The 18,768-nt window shown below is 47.0% G+C and overlaps 1 protein-coding gene across 2 annotated transcripts in view; it reads left to right on the top strand.

The window, feature by feature from the left end:
* The first annotated feature begins 5,069 nt into the window (after window positions 1-5,069).
* Window positions 5,070-18,768, top strand: part of LOC126539207 (uncharacterized) — a 161,083-nt gene continuing 147,384 nt past the window's right edge. Inside the window, exon 1 of one of the 2 annotated variants that reach the window (XM_050185956.3) lies at window positions 5,070-5,662. The gene's annotated coding sequence lies outside the window, so the exon portion shown is untranslated. Of the gene's footprint in view, window positions 5,663-7,286; window positions 7,346-18,768 lie in introns of those variants that run through there. The other variant, XM_055075248.2, reaches the window with a different exon arrangement.

Below are 18,768 nucleotides of genomic sequence, written 5' to 3'. Positions count from 1 at the left end.
ATTCAGGCAAGGAAAGTTTTTTTACAGCCTCACCATGTCGGCAACCCATTTAAACTGGGTGCCCAATGCGGTACCACAATTCAACGACTATAGCAGATCTACAAATATCTCTACGTGTATGTGAGGCATGCAGTTGCGTTAATTGCTTGGTTATTGTCCTTATGATAGTGCATCGGATAACTGAAAGCAGCCGTTTACAATACAGAAGCTGCTTAGTTGATTTGGTTGAGCGGACGTACAGTTGGGAACGGCATTAGATTTAGGTATGAAATATAAGATGAGCGTAACGTAATTTTCTCAGAAATCTGACTCAAGAATAATTTCTTTTGTTTACACCCCTAGGGGAAAACCGAAGGGCGCAACTACTCTCTCCTTTTTTTAAAAAATTAAATTCCGGCGTTTTACGTCTGGCGATATGATTATGAAGCACCCTGTTCTGTTCTCACGACCAGGGGTTTTTTAACGTGCGCCTAAACATAAGTACACGGCTGTTTATTTTATTTTATTTTTTTTTCATTTCGTCTCCGTCGAATTCCGTGAGGTTTGAACCTGTAAGTTCGAGTTTAGCAGTACAACGCCGTATCCACTATGTAGCCACTAATTAGGCTACCGCTTTTTTCTTTTTTGTTAAGCATTGACTGGACAAAAAACTTCACATGGCTTACGGGCCAAAGCTTAGCATATATAATGGCTGTTTTCGGCGCCCGAGGTCCGACCGCAGGAAGACGGAAACATGAATGGAATGGAAACATGAATCCAATTACGAACATCGTTTGAGTGGCCTGAACGCTTATATCAGTGCCCGAAGTAGTACGAATGACCCTTCTGAAAAGTATCGCCAGCAGTTTCCAACTGCGCGACCTTGGTGCGGCCCAACCCACTTCGATCGCAGTGCCGCCACAGTATTTTTCGTCGTCGCGTGCCGCGCTGCAAAGCATACGCCGCTCCAGCCACTCTCCCCTGGTTGCCCTGGTTCTCCCGACTCGGTCGCCACACTAGGTGGTCGCTACCCTATAAAGGCTGATTTTAACCGTAAGTGGCGTTTTCATAGACGACGGTCGTTTTGTGGTCATCCGGCGGGCACAGAAATTAAATAGGAGGCTATGGTAGAGTGTACAACGATTCTCGTACACTCCAAGGCCGCGAGTGAAACAAAAGTCTCTCTCGATGTCCAGTGGCAGGAAACGCAGCGAGTAAACGCGCCCAGAAAGAAATCGATTCCGCATCAGTTTCAAAACTTAGTGAAACTCAAAGTATTTGCGAGCGCAAATAAGAAAAAAAAAAAAGATTACCAGTATGTAGTGAAAAGGTAAGGCTTTCGACGGCTTTCGTTTCGGCACTGGGCAAAAAAGGCGGGAAACTTGGAAGTGCGACTGAAACGGCTGTTCGACGCACAGTGGTATTTGTCTTCCTCCATGCAGGGAAAGGCCCGCAAAAGCTTCAGGGACAGGTCAAGAAAATGGTACGCAATAGTTTTGCAATTAGCGCACAGAGCCGCGTCGTTCACTAAGAACGTAGAAGAGGCGCATTTGAACATCGCGGATGTGTTCGAAAGTAGAACGACGACGTTTGCTCTGTCTGACTGCGCGGATAATCAAGCAAATACGACGGAAGATTGTGCAAACAACGCATTTTGATGAATGCTCCGGAGGCCATTTCTGCTCCGTTAAACTTGGGGAGCGTTTCTTTTACGTCCACTGCATGGAAACGCCCGTTGTGTCGGCAGAGATCAGCATTGCGAGCGTCGGTTGCATGACATCACGTGCATCTGCTGCACTATGCCACATTCTAGGGCCGACATGGAGCAGCGCGCTTTAGCACTGGGGAATCGAAGGTCGCGCTGCTGTGAACGACGTACCCGTACGTGAATCGAGCAGACTTGTGATTGCTTCCAGAAGTAGTTTTGTATAGCGTAGTCTGCAACAAGCCATTAGAATGCATGTTAGCGGACGTTTATCCGGGATACTCATTTTGTGTGCGCGTCGGCCAAGGCTGCGTTGCCATAGATAGTTCGCATTGACGTCCTCGTGGCCACCATCTTGGGGCGCTAGCACTCTTCGATAGGCCGCGTAAACAAGAACAAGTTGTCTAATGGTACGCTGGACGTACGTGCTTTACTTCCGTTTCGCTAACTCCGCGGCTCCCGCCTACCGAGTTTTGCATATGTTTTTGCAGGAGAATGTTTATTTAACTTAAACGGGACTATTAAAAAATGCTTTTGAAAAATCACGGAGAGCAGCATACGAAAAGCCTGGCACGAGCGAAGGTACTGCTCCAGGAGAGGTGGCCCGGTCTCTAGGGCCCGTACTGCTCCCCCGGGAAATCAGTGATGTTATATTGAGAGTAGAGCGCCGTAAGTCGACAGAAAGGTATAATTCGGCACGACTGTCTCAGCGCCGCAGGCGCGACAAAGTCTGTCCGATCTACCTTTAGCTTCTGGAATTAGCGTACGCACGCCAGACGTGCTTTTAGACACAGTGAAACAGGAAACGTGAGATGTGGTGCACTGACATCATCATGGCCGCCATGGTTGGGTGCTATATATATAACGTGATGAGAAGCTGCGTTATAGCTCACGTGAAAGCTATCGATTTGCAGCGCGTACTTGACAGCTGGAAACGTACATGAAAGTTGCAAATAAATCTAGCTAATCTTATGTATATGTAAGCTGCATCATCTCGACGCAGAGACGGCCGTGACGTGCATTTGCTGGCTTGGTTCTCTTCTCAGCTAGTTAACCACTAGCGCAATCAGGGCACCCCCTCCTGGGACTGAGACATGCAGGTACTACTTTGCTACATATGATAACATATGTGAACAGCCTTTATGGCAGCAAACGAGAATACCCAAAAAGAGGCCGTGACGTACGTAAGATTTGTTGTTGTCGTCGTTGTTATTGTTGGTCAAACGTTTAGATTCGTGTGGCGGCGACATATATGTGCTCCTCACTTCGCACCCCTGCAGCGACGGCTCTCTCGAAGTACGGACTCTGGTTGGCGCGTCTTCGCTATTTTCGTTCTTTTTTTTTAACGTGAAGAATTTACGTACTTTGTGCACTTTGTATCTATCTAGTCTCCTACGCCGAGTGACTGGCGGTGCCTACCAACCCGGCGTCCACCATCCGATTCTGGCCTCGGATTTTCATAATAGCAGGACATTAGGCAGTATAATAGCAAGAGCTTGGTGGCGCAACCCACCGCCCCGTTCCAAAGGGGACGCTCATCATCCATCCATCCATCCATCCATCCATCCATCCATCCATCCATCCATCCATCCATCCATCCATCCATCCATCCATCCATCCAACCATCTATCTATCTATCTATCTATCTATCTATCTATCTATCTATCTATCTATCTATCTATCTATCTATCTATCTATCTATCTATCTATCTATCTATCTATCTATCTATCTATCTATCTATCTATCTATCTATCTATCTATCTATCTATCTATCTATGTAATCTATCTATCTATCTAATCTATCTAATCTATCTAATCTATCTATCTATCTAATCTATCTAATCTATCTATCTAAAGTAAAAGAAACATGTAAAACTGACCTGTTTAGTAAGTCCCCTCCACCTCAGCAATACTACTTGAGACTGCAATCGACTACCAAGCGACGTTGTGAAGTTAATTTCAAATGTTGTGGTTGGGAAGCCTCTTCCGGGTGGCATTTAGTTGGCGCTGCGCCGTAGCATAAACACAAACATGTTGTAGTGTCCTATGTAACCTGAGTTGTGTTTGTTTGTGAATTTTTCTTTATCCGTATCCCCCTCCCCGCCTCGTAATGCCTTTTGAGGGCACTGTGGGTGCATTGGAAAAGTAAAAAAAAAAGAAGATAAATAAATGAACGACAATTATTGTTTCAGGAATTTAACAGTTCGCAGCCAAATGCGGAACAATTAAGTGCAGTTAAATTAGGTAAATGAGCGGCAAAACAATAACCTATATCACATTCCTCGACGTCTCGAATGTGACAAACATAGAGTTCACGGATATTTCGCAGGTACTTTATTCCACAGGCTATTCACAGGAGACTTCACAGGATATCACGGGATATTTCGCGGGTAATATTTTGATAGGGGCCAAACGAAAAAAAAAAAAGAAAAGCCGCCTGTGTGCCATGCATTAGGTGCACGTTTAAGAACCTCAGGTGGTCGAAATAATCCGGAGTCCCCCACTACGGTGTGCGTCATATCAGATCGTGGTTTTGGCACGTAAAACCGCTGAATTTAAGAGACCGCTGCATACCCTTTTCTTGTTTAATCTCAGTGTAGTAAACAGAACAGGTATTCTAATTAGGCGTAATTCTTAACCGTGGTGACATGCTACGCACCGCTGTACCGTGAAGAGGGTGCTCAAGCACGCGTATCGAGAGTCACTACGTAAGTGCGTCTGTACAGTTCTCGCCGAAGTGTCGAGCTGCATATAGCTTCCCGAAAATCGGAAGGGACGGTTGTATGTACACCGTAAAATAATTTACACCCTTAAAAGCTAAAAAGGATATAACTCTGTCTAACTCGCACGCTTAGGGCGTCAGTTATATAAATCACACCCTAAAGGTTTGAGCTATAGGCACATTTACACCCTTTTTCACTTTTAAGGGTGTAATCTTACAGTGTACGCCGCGTGTTCGGTGCCGGCCGCGGAGGTTATGATTGAGAACGTGACGGAATGTGTACGACGCACGCATGCAGCAAACACGGACGATTTGTGGTTGTTTAATAATTAAAGTGCGCACAGATGGCCAGGTAGACCACAACATGACCGGCTGTCCCAATACCCAGTTGAGAAATTGTAACCACCCATTCCCCCCCATGAATACGCCAGGGCTGGTCCGATATACGAGTTATAGTCTGGAAACTTTGTATCCGGTGATGCTAACTCCGTTTGGAATTGGTAGCTGAAACTAATTAGTAAAAGCGAGTACCTTGCTTAAGCAGTAATGTAAATAACTCTACCATTACCAGTTTCAGTAATACAAAGGAAATAAATAGTGGGATAACTGGGTTAGTAATGACAACACTTCGTTTTGTTTATAAGAATGTTGTATACTGTACTCCGGGGAGTCCCCGCTAGTACTCTCGGCCGAGGTTCTCTTGGGCGGCCTTTTAATGGGCGCAGAGCCTGCTTACAGCACGACCGAAGCAACGGTCGCATCGCGGAACAGGTTGGTTCGTCCAAGGCGGGAACTTGTTGTTGGGGGTCGCTCTCTCTCTCGGCTCGGCTGGGCTAGGCTAGCTGCCGGCTTCGCATCCAGTCTGCGCGAGCCACCGCTCTCCGCGTTACGTGAAGAAGGGCTTCTCTTTCTGTGGTTCGCCCGCTCCTCCATCGCTACCTATTTTTCTTGACGTTTTTATTTCTCTTCTTGGCGTTCTCTCGTTCTCCTCTCTAAGTTGTCTGCTTTCTTTTCTTTAATTTCGTCTGTTGCTGTTCTTCGCGCACACACACACACACGTACTAACTCCCTCTCTTTCGCCCCCCTCATTCTTTCCAGGTGCTGGTTTTGTATCGTGCAGCATTATGGAAGCCGCAGCCGGTTGTAGACGCTGGAGAAAAAAAAAGAAAAAGGCCGAGCGTCTGCTCGCCCGCAGAACTGATCTCCGAGGCATGCACCACATCTGCAAGCACATAGTCGCCTGCTGTCGAGAAGGGTGAGCAGACAACAAACTTTAGCATGCGAGGGATGAATCTGAGGACACGATAGTAAGTACAGTGAGAAAAAAAAAAAAAAAAATACAGCCGAGGTAGCGTTCACGATCAGCGCTTTGCCGTCGTCTGCACTTCGAACACATTTCCATAAAGGCGTGCATTTTCACAATTTTGTGTGCTTTCGGCATTTTTCTTCTCTAAATAGCGGTAACATGGCTCAATTAATTAAAGGTATGTTGGCCTAAACGCTAATATGAAGCCTAAAGTAGTGTAAGGCCGTAAAGTTTGCATCTGCGCGAGTACAACTCTACACAGGCCAACGATTTCACTGCGACTCCAAGTGTCATTTTACGGCAGGTATGACATAACGCATTCTACTGTTCAAAGTTGAGTGTGCATTGTCCCTTCAAATTTCAATAACATTGATGCTACATTTTCAGACCTAACAAAGAATAATGAAAAAAGGAAGTCCGAACTCGTGTGGCTGTTGCCGTTATTCATGGTAAATAGCGCAGAAATCAAACTATATACTATTTTAGCATGACGTTGCGATTCTACGGCTTTTTTACAGTTTTATCACAACTGCACGTGCGCGGTCAACCACAAGCTTGCGCAGTCACGGTCATCATCATCATCATCATCATCAGCCTGATTACGCCCACTGCAGGGCAAAGGCCTCTCCCATACTTCTCCAACTACCCCGGTCATGTACTAATTGTGGCCATGTTGACCCTCCAAACTTCCTAATCTCATCTGCCCACCTAACTTTCTGTCGCCCCCTGCTACGCTTTCCTTCCCTCGGAATCCAGTCCGTAACCCTTAATGACCATCGGTTATCTTCCCTCCTCATTACATGTCCTGCCCATGCCCATTTCTTTTTCTTGATTTCAACTAAGATGTCATTAACGCGCGTTTGTTCCCTCACCCAATCTGCTCTTTTCTTATCCCTTAACGTTACACCTATCATTTTTCTTTCCATAGCTCGTTGCGTCGTCCTCAATTTAAGTAGAACCCTTTTCGTAAGCCTCCAGGTTTCTGCCCCGTACGTGAGCACTGGTAAGACACAGCTGTTATACACTTTTCTCTTGAGGGATAATGGCAACCTGCTGTTCATGATCTGCGAATGCCTGCCAAACGCACCCCAGCCCATTCTTATTCTTCTGATTATTTCACTCGCAGTCACGGTGGCAGGTGGTATCGGCTATCTTCTGTAACGTGCACCTTTAAAAATGTTGCCGACTGTATATACGCACTTGTTGACCGCCTGTACCCGACTCGCTGCGTTTCACTGTGCTGCACAGAATTAGACTTAGTGTGACGCCGTGTGTATCGTTCTCCCCTCCCTCTATCTGCCTCTCTCTTCTCATCTCCCAAACTACCGCGCGTTGCCGTCGCCGCGGCCGCTGCCGTTGAGTTGAGCTACGTCCGCTTGCCTCGCCCGTAAGCGTAAAGCCTCTCCGTGCCGGTGGCTTTCTGGCCAAGAGGAGACCGTAGAACGTGGCCCCTTGCGCTGCTTGAAGCCTTTCCGATACATCCACTCGCCGCTAGAGGATAACGTCCTGCGTCATCTGCGTCGTCTGCTTCACCGTTGAACGCGTCGACGAATATCGGAACTTCTGCAGTGCAGACGATATTGTGTGTACTGGAGTGCTCGGCTTGTCGCTGAATCTGCGTCAGCGTTGATGGTGAGTTTTGTCGTAGCGTTCATTTTTCTCAAGTCAATTAATGTATAGCCTTCCTTGAGAAACATTTCAAGAAAAGGTGGAAGCGAAAGGCTAAAAATTGCGTGACCTGCCATCCCCCCTCACTCCCTCGCTCACCGCATTTTTGTTAGTGTCAGCAGCATACGGCAAGAAAAGTGACCGCTGTCAAGTCAGCTTAAAAAACAATCCACTTTAGGGTGAAACAGCCCCTTCATTATGTAACCTGAGTTATGAGCAATGTTCATTCTAAAGATACCGCAGTAACAGGTTGAAAAATGCGTTTGTGCAAATTATAGCAAAGGTATTGTTTCAACCAGTCTGTTAACGTGCAGCGGATAAAAGAACATGTGTCGGTGCTACAGCCAACAGATTTCGTCTCCTTTTTCGGGCATCGCTATCGTCATCTCCCTACACGCACAAGAACCTTTGTTGATTGGTGCCACATTTTATTCCGATGCCTTTGCAAGTGATTTAAACAGACAGATATTACCGTTGTGTGATAAATGCAGTTCTTTGATCTGCAGGGACGAACCGGTCAACAGTACGCTCAGTTTACCACTGTTTCTAACACGATGGTATCGCGAGTATAATACACTCAAGGAACGGCAACATTTATAAATTTGCATATCTTCACATTATTGTATGTAAGCTGCGCTTTTTAACCGTAAATAACGCTAATATTGTGTGTTTCAATCCTGAGTGTTTAATCTTGAACTATTGGTTGCTTGCCTATTCACTTCCAGCATGTTTCCATGTTTATTTCGACCGTTTTAAACATTTGTAGTTAATAGTGCGTTCTTCATTGCAACTTCTAACGTGAAATTCCCACGAGAGTTGATACTTTGGGACAGCCTTAATGTCACCGTGCATACATATTGTGACGTCGACGATACATACAGTAATAACAACACTCGAATATACTTGAACGGCAAGAGCCGAGCAGGCGAGGATGTCTTGATCATTTTTTTTTGTCATTTCAAAATGTACCATTGACAGTATTAAAAATTGGAAAGGCAATATACACTTCAGTGCTAAACGTAATGTTATACGTGCTGTAGCGTGACGCCTGGCGTCGCTGTTAGGCGAGGCCAGGTTTGCTGTTCTAAGCTTAAGTAGTACAACTCTTGATGTGAACTTTAGGTCTCACGTAACTCCAGTTCAATTAGCTTTATTGAAATATTTATGCGTAGCATTTACATTTTACACACAGCTAACAGGACCCACATCCTCAGACAAGTTTAGGCGTCATATTAGCATTGTTTAGGGCAAATTACCGTTATTTAGGGTCAGTTTTCGTCACCTGGGTAAAGAGCGCCGGCTATACATAATAAAAATGCTAGAATATTCATGTTTACAAGCGTTACGACCCTTAGAGCGTATTCTGTGCCAGTACTACTGCACAGAGACATATGAGATGGGAACTCTAGTTCAGCCGGTTCGACGTGTCAAGGAATATCTATAAGCGGTACTCGTGAAAACATCAGTTGGTAATGCAGCTATACCGTGCGTGTTCGGTCTACACCGGCGTGTTCGACGTGTTCGGTCTACCGTACGGTGTTCGGTCGTCAGAGGTCTGACCACCGAACATCGTAGGTCATAAAACCGTATCTTGCGCGGTGTGTTTCAGATATTCCAGCAGAACTTTTTGTTGGGCTAGTTGGTGCATGTTGCTGAAGTACTAAAGCGCCAAGCAGACGACACAAGAAGAGACACGGACGAGCGCTCGTCCGTGTCTCTTCTTGTGTCGTCTGTTTGGCGCTTTAGTACTTCAGTGTTTCAAATATATTCTTATTTTCTTTCTTTGAACAGCTTGGCTAACGTTAGTTGTAACACTTTATATACGCTCCGACCGTCTCTCGTCAATGTCTGATGGGAGGGTTTTGTGTCACGAAAGCAGCGAGTGCATCGGGGCATTCTTTCGTTGGCGTTTGACTGATATAAGCGAACGCGATTTATGGTTTTCGAATTATATACGGGGCTGGAACTGCATGCGTCAACGCGGCGGGACACGCTACTGTCCAATCGCGGTGGGCTAAGCGATGACCGATAACTGAGGTTTGCTCGCCGGCGGTTGCCCGTTACGTAGTATACTTGTTTAGTATATAGCTGTTTAACATGCACCACGAAACGGCGTCCTTGTGTGGTCGGGTTGGTCCCGCTCACCCGAAGCCGCCGCAAAGTCCTCTATAAACTAGTCGGCCCGGTTTTTTTGCGGTTCGCGAAAGCGCCGTTCACTCGGGATAGCGCTTTCCCGATTAGCGGCTGCAGCTGCAGGTGTGTATGCATGCCTATGCGAAGCCTCATTAATACGTGCGTAGTTTTCTATTCCTAAATGCTGCCCGGGGCTCACGCATTGAGCTACGCATGTATACATTGGACTGTAGTGCCACATGGGCATCCCGGGCTACGAATGCGCATTTGGTGTTGCGATTTTATTGATTATAGATTTCTTTAGCAAAGCTTGAGAGAACGTTCGCCCGCCCAAATATATAACGTGCAAAGAAAGTTTATATTATAGTGTAAAGAGGGCACCACAGCGTGCGCTGCTACACACAATACCTGTTATCACGAACAATTGCCAAATCCTCTGTTCTTTAAAGTATAGTCCTTTTGAAGTAGCAGCTGAGGTGTGATATCTTTCGATTTGCCGTTTTCCACGTTAAATGAAACTCAATGCCTTCTAAAGCTTAGAAACAAAAAATCGTAATCACCACTGTGCGCTGGAATAATTTACTACGAGACTTGTTTCTGCGAAACAATTTTGGTTTTGGTGCCTGGATGTGTGTGTGCGTCATGACGTCACGATCGCGACGTCGTGACGTTATGACTCGATCCGTTCCTGTGATTGGTGTTGCTGCGCCACACGCGAGCGCAGCACGAAGAAACGCGTCAGCAATTTCATTCATTCATTCATTCATTCATTCATTCATTCATTCATTCATTCATTCATTCATTCATTCGTGAGCAGCGCCGTAATACTTAGCCTTATCGCCGCACGATCACGTTAACAAATTACGCTCAGCGTCATGACGTCCCGGTAATGTCAATGACACGCCGGCATTTCGAAGGCAAACCGGCCGGTGTACAGCTCAGTGGTGGCTATGGCGCTGCACTGCCGAATACGAGGCTGCGGGTTCGATGCCGACTGCCGAAACCGCCCGCATTCCAGTAGGTGGGGAACGTGAAAAAACGCTGCGGGCATTAGGTACACAGGGTGCGACGCTGAAGAGGTGGTCAGAATTAATCCAGACCCTTCCAGTACGGCTTCCCTCATAAGTCGTCACTCGCTGATTACTTTCCGGGCGCCACACCGCAGAATATATTTAGAAACTTTTTGATAAGAGCGTTAGTATCAAATTAAGATATATAATAAATATTTTCCCCGACTTTCATATTTGCTAAGTGCCACCCTCTTAATGTGCGAAAAGCGAACGGTAGAAGTTCTACAACTTCGAAAGTATGTCAGTGCACTTCGTTACGAGAAAAATGTTCGCATTTTGCTGCGAGTGGTTGGTTGACCACGGCAAGCGAGCCGGCATCATCGACCTTTCCTTCCACGCTACCGTGTAAGAAAAGCTAAGCGAGCGTGCCTTCGCCGGCCGTCCATTCGACCGTCACGCTCGCCTGACCTTTGACCCGCAATCGGCGATTGTTGCGCTGACCCTTCGACGTCGTCGTCTCTCAACCTCGCTTGTGCCTGGTGCATAGAGCGAAGGGGCCATCGCCGCGTTCCTTTTGGGTTCCCGTATATGCTCCAGAACACTAGCGACCTCCGGTTAGTCGCGCCCCCTGTCCGAAAACCTTCGGCTCCTCTCCATTATACCGTGTTTACTCTCCTTGAATTCGAACTCGTTTAGGAAACAGCACACAAGTGGGCGAACGGAGTAGGGTGGGTCGCGTTACGCGCAGAACAGTTAACCGGCCGGTATATTACAGCACGGGTGCGAAGGGAAGGAAAACTGTAGTCGACGGATGTGCGGAAATGAGCCGGAGCATAGCCTTCGAGATCTGTGGGCGCTTGCGGGATGCACCTCTCAGTCTCCGAGGCCCTGATTGGAGGGATGATGGTTGTTGCGGTTACGTTGTGCAGGCCAGGGGTAATTTGTGGTCGCTGAGGAAAACCTTCCTGCGGTTAGCTTAAGGTTAAACTGCTGCTCCTAGAGATGCTGCTAACGGATGACATGGTTTTCGTGTTAATTTGTTTGTTGATCGATCGATCGATTGATTGATTGATTGATTGATTGATTGATTGATTGATTGATTGATTGATTGATTGATTGCGTTTAACGTTCCAAAGCAATGCTCGCTTGGTCTACAAGGTGTTGTAGCGGAAGGCTGGGGATTTATCTAGACTACCCGGAGTTAAATTGCACCTAAAGTACACGAGCGTCTTCCATTGGAACGCGCTCGCCGTTGCTGCGGCGTCGAACCCGTGACCGCTCGCTTAGCTGCAGAACGTCGTAGCCACTGGCCCACCGCGGCTGGCGAAAGTATGTGCGTGCAAGTGCGTGGGTGGCATAACCACGTGTTCGCGCGTGTCTTGGGTATTGTTTGTATGTTTGTGGCTAATAGAGTGCATTTCTGTGTGTGTGTGTGTGACATAAGGGGGCATTGCTAGCGCGGGTTATTTTTTTTTACATGTGTTTGGCACTGTTGGTGTGTTTGTATCTCTGTGCCTGCGCGCGATTCTCCCATTGTGTGTGCGCGTCTCTCTTTGTGTGCGCTTGTGTGTGCCCGCCTTCGACTGCTGCAGGCAAATCAAAGCTTGGATAAGTGCTGGCTTTGCGCCCGCCCCAACGTCGCGTATGTTTTCAGCAAGTGCATACTTCCCCATTGTTTTCGGAAGACTTCTTTTAGGTGGAACAGTGCATTCAAACGAGTAAAAAAAATTGTCTCTGCCTACATTTGCCACCGTAGCATCGTCTCAAGATTGCGTTTTCTTTGGTAGTTATGTAGACAGCGTAATATAGCTGCAATATAGCTTTCTTTCTGATTATGTTATCGCTTAAGTGTTGAAATCACGACCTACTGTATACAGTAGGTCGTGGTTGAAATACTCGCTCGCGCATTCTCAGTCCACCTTCGCGCTTTTCTGGCGCTGAAATCCATGTAAGGGTGACATAGTCTAATAAGGAGTGAGATACTCACCTGTTGCAAATCGTCTGGAGGGAAGTGATCTTCAACTCGGTGTTTCAAACTGAGTCGTGAAATCAAAATAAATGAAGGTGGAGTCTACCCGTTTCGCTCGCTACGTTAAGGAAACGTACTGTCCCTTTAAAAAAGAGGTGCCAAGGAATCACTGGGCGTTGTTTCGAAAGTCTATAGTCGAGGCAGGAATGAATGAGCTGGCGGGGTAAGCAAAGGTGAGGCGCGTGGAAGTCACCGAAAGCAGCCACGTTGGGTAAAAATAGAACGAAGCTGATTTAATAAGAGGATGATATGGTTGTCTAAGAAAGGCCGAAGCGATTCGATTCATTGTAAATTCAAGATGATACAGACGTTTTTTCTTTCCCTGCCAGTTGAATTCATTCGAAACGAGGGTGGTTCGGTTCATATAGCATTCCGCTTCCGGATTGCCAGATCGCCGGCTCGATTTGAGGCTACGCCACGGTCGCATGCCGATGAGAGCAGGAGTGCTGTTCTGGGCATTTTTTTTTTACTGCAAACATTTACTATAGAGCGAACCCTGGCGCTATGATCGTCCGGTTACAATGGGAACGATGTATAGGTAGTAAATGGGTTTGGCTAGTCATTCTGACTGTGGTGGCCTCATGTGTTCTTTTGACGTCATTTGTTTACGCTTTCGTTTGCTAATTGTCCAGACAATTTTAGTTCTTTTAGTCACGGAAATACAAAAAAAAAATATCTTCGAGCACCGCCGTAATCATTGCGGATTGTTGCAGTGATAATGCAAAATTTTTTGGCCAAAATGACCAGCATTGCAAAGTAATAACAAAGCCGTTTGAAGCCGGATGGACCAAGTTTAGGCAAAGCCATGTACTAACCCTCATTCCCGTGCTGGCTGAACCGGCCCGCTTGCAGCTCCCGCAGACACATTAGCACCAGAGTTCCATCTATAGTGACTTGTAAGGAACTCTTTGATTCTGCGCGCTCTCAAATTTCGCCACATTGCCGATTTTGTCATCTGGTCGGCCCTGATTGATTTGAGTAGAATGACTGTGCTCTCTCTCTCTCTCTCTTATAGGCTGAAAACGTCCGGCATGACTCTGCGCATTACAAACCGAAAAAAAGTGAAGCACACGCGTGTGGTGAGACCTCAGTACACGTTAAAGAACTCCGTTGAAGTCTTACCGAACATCATTGCGTCATTAAATCAACTTAACTGGATTGAATTTTAGTTTAATTAGGCGTCTCTCCTCCAAGGCGTCCACAAGTGTGCATATCGTCGCGGTGGCTGAGTGGCATATGTGGCGTTCTGCTGACCGACAACGAGGTCGCGGGTTCGGGTACCGACCGCAACGACGGCGTCATTCCGATGGCGGTGAAAACGTGCTGGTTTGAGTGTACGTCAAAAAACCGAGTGGTTTAAACCGCCGCACCTCCACTACGGTGACCCTCATTACTTACTGCACAGCATTTTTGAGCATAAACCTTATGAATTCACAGACAAATTAAGTAGGTTATTTGGTGCCTGGTGCCACTATTTCTGAATGCATAGTGGATTCAGCGCAGAGGAACACACAAGGGACAGAAAGGTCACAAACACAAAAACGCTGTTCATCAATTCCTGTCGCTTCCGGAATTCTGGTACTTCAACTCTGGAGTGGTCCAGAGTTCAACGGTCAAGCAGAGTAGACAAAAGCGGTGGGCGTCGTCTCTGGTAGTTTCTGGAACTTTGGAAAATCAACTCTGGAACAGAGTTCAAGCAACAAGCAAGATGTAGACACAAGCGCTGGATATCAACTCTGTTCGCTTTTGGGACTGTGGAGCATCAACTCTGGAACAGTTCAAGCAACAACCAAGGTTTAGACACAAGCGTTGGACATCAACTCTGACTGTTTCTGGGACTGGGGAGCATCAACTCTTGAACAGAGTTCAATCAACAACCAAGGTCTAGACAAGCGCTGAACATAAACTCCAGTCGTTTACGGAACTTTGGAACATCAACTCTGGAAGAGAGTTCAAGCAACAACTAAGGTTTAGACACAAGCGTTGGACATCAACTCTGACTGTTTCTGGGACTGTGGAGCATCAACTCTCGAACAGAGTTCAATCAACAACCAAGGTCTAGGCAAGCGCTGAACATAAACTCCAGTCGTTTACGGAACTTTGGAACATCAAATCTGGAAGAGAGTTCAAGCAACAACTAAGGTTTAGACACAAGCTTTGGACATCAACTCTGGCCGTTCTTGGGACTGGGGAGCATCAACTCTCGAACAGAGTTCAATCAACAACCAAGGTCTAGACAAGCACTGAACATCAACTCCAGTCGTTTATGGAACTTTGGAACATCAACTCTGGAACCGAGTTCAAGCAACAACTAAGGTTTAGACACAAGCGCTGGACATCAACTCTGGCCGTTCCATGGACTTTGGAACATAAACTCTGGAACAGAGTTCAAGAAACAACTAAGGTTTAGACACAAGCGTTGGACATCAACTCTGACTGTTTCTGGAACTGGGGAGCATCAACTCTCGAACAGAGTTCAATCAACAACCAAGGTCTAGACAAGCGCTGAACATCAACTTCAGTCGTTTATGGAACTTTGGAACATCAAATCTGGAAGAGAGTTCAAGCAACAACTAAGGTTTAGACACAAGCACCGGACATCAACTCTGGGCCGTTCCTGGAACTGTGGAGCATCAACTCTGGAAAAGAGTTCAAGCAACAACCAATGTCTAGGCACAAGCGCTGGACATCGACTCTGGTCGTTCTGGGACTGTGGAGCATCAGCTGTAAAACAGTTGAGTTGATGTCCCGTATCTTTATATTCGTACGCTCTTATTGTCCTTTGAACTCTCGGCTGTTCCTAAGTTAATACTTAAGAGTTCCAGAAGCGGCTAGAGTTGATGTCCAGTGGTTGTTCACTCTACCTGCCACACTTCCTGTTTTTGTTTTACCGCTGAATCCCCTATGCATGTTGAAACTTCGTGAAGTATATACATCTGCCAAAAACACAAATGCCCTCACAGGTTGAAGCTTGAAGCTACACGGCATATTTGCGCGCTACTTCTTCAAAGGCGAGGGTTTGAACCGAGAAGATGCAATACTCCTGTTTTCTTTTATAGTTTTTTTAGCCAGCCCACGATACATCTGTGTTTCCCAAACTTCACCTGCACATCTCGCACGGTCGCGTGGTTCTTCAACTTTTGCAGTTTCATCTTATGCCGTTATGTCATGACACCTCCCACTCCCGCCGCTAGGGGGCGTTCGTGCCCTTTTCTCCGAAGCGGACGAGACTCCTCAAGCAGGCTAGGTGACTTTGTCACCGCCCTGTTTCAAAGGGCATGCCAATAAATCATAATCAACACTCTATTTCGTACACTGGTTGTCTTTTTACGCAAAGAACCGCGACCTCCACTCTTTTGTCGTTTCCGCAGGGGTCGCTGCGAGCGTCAGCGACGCGCTTGCTCACTCCTCACCGCCGTCCGCCGCATCCTTCGGCGTCCGTCTGCTTCGTCTGATGCCTGATCCCGTTGTACTAACGGAGACAGGGCGAGGGAAGACGACAGATAAGAAAAATGAGAGACGGAGTGCATTGTTTCCACACCGTTCCGCCGTCCGCAGACTGCCCGCTTCCCTCGGTCAACCCGCTTTCTCTTCTTATGACGCCGGCGTCTGGTTTGGTCTGGATTGTGCGTCGACCAGCGCGCAAGGTGGGTTCGTCTGCTCGCCCCTGTGGCCGAGAGAAAGATGCGCGCATTGTGCGTAAAAATGCGGCGGTAGAGCGTGCATTTCCTGCTTTGTACGTACTCGGTCCGCGCGAAAAGGGCTCAACGCTGTGCAAGATGGTTCACGTTGGTTAGTCGATTCCGGAGTACGCACTATTTTCTCTCGTTCTACTTAGGGTCCAGCTATAACTGGGAAGGTTTCCTGCAAATATTTCCCACTTACCGATACGGAACGGCGTCTTGCAGGAAATCAGAAGATTACGTTCCACATGTTTGAATCTAGTACGTTTCAAATGCGCATAACAATCGATATGTGAAATCATATCCCCGTATAGTAGCCACGGATATTTGGAACATAATTTCAGACACTGGCACCGGGAGCTTTGTTTTATTACCCTGAAGTGTGTAATACTTAAAAATCATTCCAGTTGTGCGGAACAGTGTACCGAATAATAGGAGCAGGTATATGTGTAACACTCTTCTGGCTAACAGCGGATATCTTACTGGAACACGACTCCATATATATATATATATATATATATATATATAAACATTAACTCGATTTTTTGGTCTTTTGACTCAGTATAACGCTGTAACTGTTTCGCTGCACATACTGTCACACTTAGTTTCATTAATGTTTTCTTTTATCAACCCGTATTCTTCCTTTCCTCCTCATTTCACGTCTCCTTCGTCTTATTCTCCGTTCTCGTCCATTGTGTTCTCCTCCGTTATCACCGGAACTGTTCAACCGCGGAGAGAGGTAGCGGACGTTTCGGCTTTCTCGACTGCTCTCCGGAGCGTTCGCCCGTCTCGCCCGTTCCGCACACATTGTTGTCCAAGCGCGAGGGCCTTTTCTCACGCTGTACACTCTCTAGGTGGACGGCTGTGGATAGCACGCTTTCGGCTTCGCTCCTATCTACGTCGTCTCACCCAACTTCCGAGATAAAAGAAAGAAAGAAAGAAAGAGAACGATTTGCCGGAGGCGCGAAGGCAGGAAGGTGACGTCGCGTGCCTCTTTTCACGCGTTCTCTCGCGCCGCACGATATTTTCCTCGTTTCTCCTGGTTCGCTGGCCGTGGCGGTCGGAAACGCTCCATGTAGCCTCCGCTCGCACATAGGCCGAGAGTAACTGGTTACTCGGTTATTTATAACAGACAAGAAAAGAGGTGTGCAGGTTAGAATAAAGGAAAGTAGTAGAGCGACTGCGGGCAGGTGCGTCTACGTGTGCCTTTCGAGGTAACCAGAAGATAATCAAAATTGTGTTTACGCTTGCGTCGAAGGGGACAGAGTTCACAAGACGAGTGAATGTGGTTGAACGAACTCGTTTCTTACAGCCAGATTTTTCCCCCTTTTGCTTTATAGTGATACTGTGTGCTGCGCGAGTAAAATAATCTCGGTTGCTCGACATCGTGCACTTATAATTGTGACTCTTCATTGATACGAAGAAATTGTGTAAAGTGGGCTTCGCCCCGCGAAGAATTGCGTTGCGGCGAAGACAGCTTCAACGAGCACTATTTCCCGACTTGCGCTCACGTACGTGCTCACGCAGAGACATCCCTCACTCTCCCGCGATGCGTTGAAAATCACGTGCGCAGCGCGTCACGCTTAACCCATTCGGTCGCGAGTCGTGAGACTGTCGATGGATGCGTCGAATTTATATGACTTTATCCCAAGGCGTTGGAAACAGCATCGAAAGCGAATCAGCGTGGTAAGATGATTCTTCGTGCATTTTCCTATAGCGAGTCATTTTTCTGTAGTATTTATGGAGTCGTTAAATATACATTCGTTGTGCCGTGAGGAGTGCTGCGTTTCTTCAAACACACACACACACACACACACACACACACACACACACACACACACACACACACACACACACACACACACACACACACACACACACACACACACACACACACACACACACACACACACACACACACACACACACACACACGTGCCATAGGAAAGAAGAGTTTTTAACTGAAGCAAAGCATAATGTCCGCAGTTAGCTTTCTCTGTCTTTGTCGCCCGTTTTCGGGGTTGGTTGTTGGAGCTCGGCCCTTCACCGCCGATAGGTGGCGACGCAGAGGGCGCGTGCTGTTCAGCAAACGATCGAGTTAAAAGAAAATTATGATCTGTCGTGCATGCAGTGGAACACACTCGACATATACAAAGAGAAGGAAGACGCACATACTCCATCTTGCAGCGCTGTGGATGTTACAGGGCTCCATAACCAATAGGAAGGCCGAATACCCCTCCAGATGTGTCCATCCGCGCTGCGTCGTCTGCTCGTCGCTACAGTAATTCGCGGTATACAACGCGCATGCGCAAAGGTGCTAACATGCCACGTATGACTGTAACGCGTCATGTACCGAGCAAAAGTAAAACTCTCTAATCCCGCCAATTATCAGACAGTTACGCCCGAAACTATTTTGCGCTGCGCAAGGATATCACCCATCTGCACTTCGCACATTCGGTAGTGCTGCAAACTACTTGTGAGATGGCGTATACGTTCGTCGCAGAATGCCAGCCATTATAGCTCGTTGAGAAG

This window comes from Dermacentor andersoni, chromosome 11, assembly GCF_023375885.2.
Source record: "Dermacentor andersoni chromosome 11, qqDerAnde1_hic_scaffold, whole genome shotgun sequence".
NCBI classification, from domain to species: domain Eukaryota; kingdom Metazoa; phylum Arthropoda; class Arachnida; order Ixodida; family Ixodidae; genus Dermacentor; species Dermacentor andersoni.
The sequence above is the reverse complement of the archived record's forward strand: the minus strand, read 5'-3'. Positions and strand labels throughout refer to the sequence as shown.